General features: G+C 51.8%; 1 pseudogene; it reads right to left on the bottom strand.

Moving 5' to 3' along the window:
- Positions 1 to 3,594: 3,594 nt before the first annotated feature.
- On the bottom strand, positions 3,595 to 4,023 carry LOC113618554 (ADP-ribosylation factor 3 pseudogene; annotated as a pseudogene).
- Between the last annotated feature and the right edge of the window lie 4,826 nt (positions 4,024 to 8,849).

Raw genomic sequence — 8,849 nt, 5'->3', positions numbered from 1 at the left:
GTCTCTGCACTTACTCACTCGTCTGGACTGGGGATCAGGTAACTTCATGAATTATTTTTGTCGATGTGGATGTTGTCGCCAAGGAGTGTTTGCTTTTTAACTGAGTTTGGGGATTTAGAAAGGAGTGAGTATGGGGTTCTATTTCATTTGGGTTTTACCTGTGGCCTTGCTCCTGGGCAGCCAGGGAGTCCTGTGGCCTGTGGTTTTCCCCGGCAGCTCCCCTTGGCCATCAGAGGGGCTGCAGGAGGCAGAGGAAGCCTGGCCTTGACGTGGCGGCCACAGGAACCCACCCACAGGCAAGGGCCTCCCCTGTTGCACGGGCTCCCCTGAGGAGTCAGCCTCCTCCACACACCCCAGCCTCCATGCCTCTCTCTGCTTCTCCCCCAGCTTGCACAGGAGCACGGGATGGGGCTGTGTCCCCAGGTGCACTCACAGAAAGGACCCGGCAGCTCCCGGCGCCCGCCTCAGCTGTGTGGAGAGACGGAGGGCCAAGGGGCGGTGGCACAGAGGGAACCAATGCCCCGTTCTCAGGTGCCTGTCCTTTCCCCCCGCTGCCTCCTTTTTGTCTCACCCAGTGCCCCTACGGTGGGGGACGCTATAGGAGTCCCCAGCAGCCCCGCCTGGCCCCGCAGCAGTTTGACTCTCCCGTTTGCAGGGGCTGCTCCACATTGAGGAGGGGAAGGCGGCCGCTGGCCCAGCTGAGGGTCAAGCGGGTGATTGAGGCTTGAGGCGCCCAGGCGCCCTACACTGACTTTTCTGGGAGCCAGGAGATCCCAGTACTGTCTGAGCCCTCACGGTTTACTTTCTCAAGTCTTTTCCTTATCACAATGACACATGCTCATTGTAGAAAATATGAAAAATGCAGAAAACTATAAAGATGTTGAAAAACGGTTACTAAGCGTCCATTCCCTTGGAAGCAACCACTTCAGCGTATCGTCTTCCAATCTTCTCTGCTGTTTCTTTTCCTTCACGTGGTTGAGCTCATACTGTACTCCTAATTTTGTGCAGTGCTTGTTTCTCTTAACAGTAGGTGATAAGCCGTTCTCGATGACATTAAACATTTCGTAATGTTATTTTAAAGGCCCGCTGTGACAGTTCATTTACTTTCAAGTGTCCGCTTGACCGGCCATGGGTGCCCAGGTTAAACGTTATGTCTGTGTGTGTCTGTGAAGGTGTTTCTGGATGAGGTTAGCGTTCGAATCAGCGGACTCAGTAAAGGACATGAATAGAACAAAAAGTGGAAGAAAGAGGAATCTGACCCTGTTTTCTGCCTTACTACTTGAGCTGGAGCATCTCATTTCATCTTCTCCTGCCCTCAGACTGGGGTTTACACCAGTGGCTCCCCTGGGTCTCAGGCCTTCGGACTCGGACTAAATTACACCACTAGCTTTCCTGGGTCTCCACCTTGCAGACTACAGACTGTGGGGCTTCTCAGCCTCCATCATCACATGAGCCAATTCTCCATCATATATCTTGATGACAGATAGACAGATAGATAGATCAATCGATCCATCTCTTGTCTGGAGAACCCTGACTAATGCAAAAGCTGTCACTGAGCCACCTCATATATGAGAAAGGAGAAATACTTTCCACCTCTCAATGGAAGGATTATTGAAGAATTTGCAGCCACCTTTAATCCACCACAGCAGTGTGTGAATGCTATGGTGCGCCACTGGGTTCACCAGAGAAACAGAACCAATAGGAGATACAGATATAGATACAAATACAGTTATAGATCTCATTGACAATTACTATAAGGAATTGGCTCATACAATTATGGGGGTGAGAAGTCCAAGATCTGAAGTTAGCATGCTGGAGACCCAGTGGTGTAAGTTCCAGTCCTGGTCTGAGTCCGAAGGCAGAAGTCTGATGCCCCAGCTCAGAGACAGTCAGTCAGAGAGAAAGAATCCTTTACTACGCAACGTCTTATTTTATTCCCACTTTCAACAGATTGGATGAGGTCCACCCCCACTGGGGAGGGCAATCTGCTTTACTCAGTCTACTTGGATTCAAACGTTAATCTCATGCAGAAACACCACACTCACAGACACACCCAGAATAATAGATAAATAAATATCTGGGCACCCCGCGAGTGAGTCAAGCTGACACGTAAAATGAAGCATCAGTCATCCAGCGCCTCCTTCCAGATGAAGGCATTTGTTTCCCTGCTGGCAGTGTTGGCTGCTCACAGCTGGGTGTCTCTGCAGAAACAGTCCTCTCCCAAAGTTCCACCCCCCTCAAAGCACAGCTCCCTCCCAAAGCACAGCTGGTCATGTGAGGGGTTCCAGAGCCCAGCCCCCTTACCTCTATTTGGGACAACTCTGAAGAGCCATCCCAGCTTTACATCTCCTCATGGGATCAGCTGGTGACTCTGTTGTGACTACATCACAGTTCAACTCTCCTGCTGCCCAATCCTCTTCCCTCACTCCCTGACAGATGCTGCTTTCAAAGTCCTCCCTAATAACCAGACACAGATCTCTGCCTCAGAGTGTTTCCCACCAACCTGACCTAGTCAGAGAAAGAGGAGGCCGAGCTCTGACTGGGGCAAGTAGCCACGCAGGCAGACTCTGAAATAAAAATCAGAGCCTTCTGCAGGCAGTGGGATTTGTGACGCTGCAATCTGAGGGAGAAGTCGAGGCCCGGGGTGGAGTGGGTAGAATGAGAGGATCAGGAAACAGGTGAAAACAGAGTAAACATTGACCTAACCAATCCGCTAATGTTAATCACTTAGGCTGTCTCCAATGTTCACTGTTTTAAATAAAAAGCATTGCAATACGTGCCTTGATTCCTAAGTTCTTTTGTTCACAGTTCTGATCACTTTCTTAGGACAGATTTTGAACAATTATGAATGAAAGACTGTAAGTTTTTTGGAGGCTACCAGAACTTTCCAAGACCCCTATTCACACTGCATTTACACAGCATTCTCCTTCAGCCAAACTCCTAAGAGACCTGATTTAGGGAAGGTCATTGACTCAGCTGGAGAATTAATTATTCATCTGAATTGGTCTGTGCAAAAGGCTCCAGAGAGCCAACAAGAATAAATTGAAATGCTATTAGAACTCACAGGCGAATTTAATAAAGTGTCTGCATGCAAAATTCAATAGCTTCCTCATCAACTACCAATAACCAATTAGAAAATACAATGAGGGTGGGTGGATGGGAGGGTGGAGAACATAGTCAAAAAACAATTAACAGTAACAAAAATACCCAGGATTGATTTTACCAACAAGTGTGGGAAACAGGAAAACTAGATCTTAAAAATGTACAAACTTTTCTAACACACATGAAATAATTAATTAGACGGAAAGGCATGGCATATTCCTAAGAAAAATGAATGTACTGTAGGGTTAAACTATAAAAAAAGTGAATGTACTGTAGGGTTAAACTATAGATTAAACACAGTTCAGTCAAAAGTCCAAAGGGGTTTGTCATTTTCTTGTTAAACATGCCACAGTTGTACTAAAGTTTACTCAGAAGAAATACATATGCAAGAGTAGCTAAGAAAAAACTTGCAGAGGAATGAAAAGGGATTTCGCTCCAAAATAATCAAATGCTATGCAGCCATGAAAAAGAATGGAATATTTCCAAGAGATGTCATAGGCCCTGTTTGTTAGCAAACATGAGGAGAATGGCGTCCCTGAGCCCGTCTTCTGCCAGCATCCTCATGAGCTCCTCTCGGGCCTCATTCACACGCTCTCTGTCATTGCTGTCAACCACGAAGATGAGAGCTTGTGTGTTCTGGAAGTAGTGGCGCCACAGAGGCCGGATCTTGTCCTGGCCATCCACACAGTGAAGCTGATGTTCTTATATTCCACAGTCTCCACGTTGAAGCCTGTAGTGGGAATGGTGGTCACGATTTCACCCAGCTTCAGTTTGTACAGGATGGTGGTCTTTCCCGCAGCATCTAGGCCCACCATGAGAATGCTCGTTTCTTTTTTGCTAAAAAGGCCCTTGAAGAGGTTTGCAAAGATATGCCCCACGCCGTGGACCCGTGGGAGCAACTCTGGCCAGAGAAACCCTGGTCGGCCGCAGCGCAGCTGCTGCTGCGAGGCAGGTGCTGGTTTCGCTCTGCGAGAAGTTTTAAAATGTTTCACTGCCATCCAAAGACCACGTGAGGATGAAAATGCCCTTCCTTTTCTTATGTAATGTGAAAAAGAGAAACCTTTCTTTACCCTAAAAACACTTGGTGTACCTGGCAAAAAGCGGGTTCAAATAAAAGTTCCATAAAAGGCCCCAGAGATAGAGCCCTGGGCCAGGTCGGAGCCCTGTCCTGGTCCTAGCTCAGCGGCCAAGGGATCCTAGGAGTATCATCCTGTTTCCATCAGCTGTGAGACTAGGGTGGGAACAATTGCCCCTCAATGATCTAAGCCAGGATTGTTATAAAGATCACCTGAGATGACAGGAAAGCCCTGCCCAGCCAGTCTTCATAAGAAAGGAGCAATGTCCAAACCCGGAGGCCCCCAAGGAGGCACCACGATCACAATGCTGCAAAACTGGATTGAAAACCTGTCACAGCCACACCACCTTCCCTCAGGTAAGATTCACCCACTTCTCAAATGACCAGGCTGTCGCCACCCTGCCTGGGAAAGATCAGGAAGGGAAATGAGAAGGGGAGAGATGTTTTTCTTCATTCTGTCTCTCCCATCCTGAGAAAAGCTTCAAGCCAGGAGGGGATGGAGGAGCCCACCATCCCTCCCCCTACTCACCCCTATGGGTCTTGGCTCCCGTTTCCCATGGGGTGGACGGCCCCGGGAATCCCAGGCTGAAGTTGATTGGCAGCCCCTCAGCCCTGCCTTTGCCCACACGACGCTATTTTGATCCAGAGGCCATGGCTGTGGCTCTGACTCTCTAGGCCACAACATCGCGGAGCTGGTGACAGGCAGGGCAAAGGAAGCCCACACTCCTTCAGGGAACTGAATTTTTTGTTTGTTTTTTTTGGTTTTTTTGCGGTACGTGGGCCTCTCACTGCTGTGGCCTCTCCCGCCGCGGAGCAACAGGCTCCAGACGCGCAGGCCCAGCGGCCATGGCTCACGGGCACAGCCGCTCCGCGGCATGTGGGATCTTCCCGGACAGGGGCACGAACCCGCGTCCCCTGCATCGGCAGGCGGACTCTCAACCACTGCGCCACCAGGGAAGCCCAGGGAACAGTCTTTTGTGCAAAGGGGGAAACAGGCCCTGAGGGGGGCAGGCCAGGTGGCAGCGGAGATCAGATGAGGACAGAGCACTGGCCCAGGTGTCAAAAGACCTGGGCTTGTATCCCAGCCTCATCCCGTGCCATCTTCCTTGTCTGGACCTCAATTTGCCATGTCTCTGAAAGAGATTGTGGTTTCTGACCCACGTAACACATAAGTGTAATGTCGGATCTTAACAAACGGCACCGCGAAACAAGGAAAGCTTCAAGTGAGCTTTATTAGGGAGCGCTCCCGGGCGAGGTTCACTGATCCGAGAGAAAGGGGCCAGAGAAGTCGCACCTGGTCGAGGGTTGGGCAAGATTTTATAGGGGAAGAAGGGAAAGGGGTGTGGTGAATCTGGGAGGGCGCAGGGTATTCCTTATCTGATGGTCTTTTCGGGTATCCTGGGGGATCGTTGGTCCCGCCCCTCGAAAGGCGGGAAGGCTGGGCCGGGTTCAAAGTCCCCAGGTCAGTTCCTGGAACTGGGTGGTCCGGAATGTCTCCAGGTCAGTTTCTGGAACTGGGTGGTCCGGAGAGTTTCGGTCTGATGCAACCTGTGAATCTGATTGTGTTCCCCTGCCTCGGGCCAGTTGGCCTTACATCCCGACATCTTTGGTGTAATGGGGCGGCGTTCTGATCTCTGGCTACTTCTTGCTGAATGGGGGCGTCGAAAGGGGAGTCGGGCGACCAGAGGTCCGAGGCTTAGGGGAGGCCAGTGGGGGGGTTCTGTCGGAAGCAAGGTGTAAGAGCCGAGGAGCATTTGGGTTGTGGCCACCTGAGAGACTTCCTCCATGCGCCTGCGAAGGAACCTAAGAAAACAGGGAGCAAGCATGAGCAAGATACAGATGAGAACTAAGGGGCCTAAGATTGGTGTTAGCCAGGTATAGAGGGTGGATCGCCACCAGTCGGGAATTGGGGAGGCAGACTGTTGGTGTTTGCATTGGAGTTCTTCTCTTAAGCGATGGAGGGTTTTACGTTGTCTTCGACGAGTCCTGTTTCATTGATGTAATAACAGCATTCCTCCTGTAGGAAGAGGCAGGTACCTCCTTTGTCGGCCGTCAGGAGATCCAGGGCTCGTCGATTTTGGACGGCATCTCGGGCTACTGAGGTGATCTGGCGCTGGAGAGAGAAGATGGAGCTGGCGGAGGCTTCAATGGCTAGCTGGAGTTTATGTTCTAAGTCGCGGGATGTTGAAACACTATGTGTTAGAGCTCCCCCGCGCCCCGCCGAGGCCCGCAGCGACCAGGGAGGAGGCGAGAGAGATGCCTGCGACCAGAGGAAGAAAGATGGCTCTTTTTCGTCGGGTAAAGGGCGGCATGATTAGCGAAGAAAATTCGGCTTGGCTATACAGTGTGAGTTGTGGGACGAGAGTAACAGGGATACATGGGAAGGGGGAGGAAGAATTGATCTCTTTTGTGAGGGAACCATTGCACCACAAAAACATGCCTGGTGGAGCTTCAACTGATGTGTTTACCGTGAGGGATGAGTTGCAAAGAAACCCAGTATCAGTTAGATTTGGGCGGCTGCCGTAACAGATGGTGAGAGTTTTTGAATCAAGGAGGCAGGAGGGAAGCCGGGTTCAGGCGAGGGGAGAGATCAAGAGAAATAGCTGGGTTTTCAATGACCAGCAGGTGGAACTCCTGGATGTGGGAGGGGCACAGGAGGGAGAGAGACTTGTGGCCTAGAAGGTCGACCAGCTGGTGGGAGGAAAACACGGTTAGTGGGTGGGCCAGAGTCAGTTTGAGTGTTTGTGTGGTCCGAAGGCATGGTTGCCATCCCCGAATGGTTGGCTCTAGCTGTTTGGAGAGGTAAGCCACGGGGCGGTAGGAAGGCCCTACAGGCCGGGCAAGGAGTCCAGTGGCTATTCCGGCCCGTTCATCCACAAAAAGGTGAAAAGGTCGGTTTGGGTTGGGCAGAGAAAGGGGAGAAGATATCAGAGCGTTAAGGAGGGTGAGAAAGGCCTGTCGAACGGCGGAAGGAGAGGTGAGGGGTCCTTGAGGGGTTTCTTTAGCGGCTAGATATAAGGGTTTAGCGAGGAGAGCAAAGTTAGGGATCCAGTGTCGGAAAAATCCTATAAGGCCCAAAAAGGAGAGAATTTGTTCCGCTGTTTCCGGAGGCTGGAGTTCACAGATAATCCGGGTGCGGTCGGCTGTTAGACCTTTTGTTGTAGCGGTAAGGTGGAACCCCAGGTAGGTTACAGAAGATACAGATAACTGAGCCTTGGCTGGGGAGACCTGATAACCGCGAGAGCCAAGGTAATTGAGGAGATCTGCAGTATGTTGTCTTGAGAGGCTGAGAGATGGGCTACAAAGGAGGAGGTCATCTGTATATTGAAGGAGTGTGCTGGGGGTAAGGGAGCGGGAAGTGAGGTCCCGTGCCAGCGCCTGACCGAAGAGGCGAGGACTGTCGCGGAAGCCCTGGGGAAGAACTGTCCAGGTGAGCTGACTGGAAGTATGAGTATCCGGATCCATCCAGGTAAAGGCAAAGAGGAAATAGGAGTCGGGATGTAGGGGGATAGTGAAAAAGGCATCTTTGAGATCCAGAACCGTAAAGTGGGCTGTGGATGGGGGGATATGGGAGAGCAAGGTGTATGGGTTTGGTACTACTGGGTGGAGAGGAATTATGGCTTCATTGATTAGTCGGAGGTCCTGGACCAGGCGATAATCCCCAGAGGCCATGCGGACAGGCAGGATGGGGGTGCTGCCGGGAGAGTCCGTGGGGATAAGGAGTCCCTGGTTTAGGAGTCTGGTGATAGGTTGTAGGCCCCTAAGGTGAGTCTCAGAGATAGGAAATTGGGGCCTTGATGGAAATTTGGAGGGGTCCTTTAGGCGGATGAGGACGGGGGAATGGTGTGTTGCTATTATGGGCTTAGAAGTATCCCAGACTTGGGGATTGATTGGGTTCAGTGTGATTGGAAGAGGGGGATAGGAGGGGGAGGGTTCTAGAGACAGGCTGAGAAGAGGAAGCAGGAGTTGGGAGGAGGGGACCTTAGGGTCAAGTCTAACCAGCTGGAGGGAGGCCCCTAAGTGGAAAAGGACATCTCGGCCTAGCAAGAGAACTGGGCAGGGTGGTATGACTAAGAAGGAATGAGTAAAAGGGAGTCCTTCGATATGACATGGGAGTGGACCGGTCTGGAGTGGGAAGGATGATTTGCCATCAATACCCATGACCGAGATCTGGGAAGGAGAAACTGGCCCGGAATAGGTAGGCAGGACCGAATAGGTAGCCCCCGTGTCCACCAGAAATGAGATGGACTTACCCGCTACCTGTAGCGTTACCCTGGGCTCGGCGAGGGTGATGGGGGTCTTCGAGTCCAGGCGCTGTCAGTCATCAGCCAATCCCAGCAGCTCGAGTGGTAATGCCGTTGGGTCGGCCTGCCCCCCGCGTGGAGACGCTGAGGGAGGGCCAGTCGTAGGGCAATCACTCTTCCTGTGGCCCGTTAGCCCGCAGCTGGGCCAGGGCTTAGAAGGAGGTCGGGGATTGGGACATTGGCGAGCCCAGTGGCCTTCTTTTCCGCATTTGAAGCCGGCCCCTGGCGGGGTTGCCTTTTGCGGACCCCGTGGATGCTGTGATCCATGGGAGATGGCCGGCCTTAGGGTGGCTACAGGAGCTTGGGTTTGGAGGGCCACCTTCTGGTGCATCCGAGCCTGTCGGCTGGATTCTGCCAAATCCTCACGA

Source organism: Aethalodelphis obliquidens, unplaced genomic scaffold, assembly GCF_003676395.1.
Source record: "Aethalodelphis obliquidens isolate GAN/ISIS:26980383/991018 unplaced genomic scaffold, ASM367639v1 scaffold5, whole genome shotgun sequence".
Taxonomy (NCBI): Eukaryota; Metazoa; Chordata; class Mammalia; order Artiodactyla; family Delphinidae; genus Aethalodelphis; species Aethalodelphis obliquidens.
This window is presented reverse-complemented; position numbering and strand designations above follow the sequence as displayed.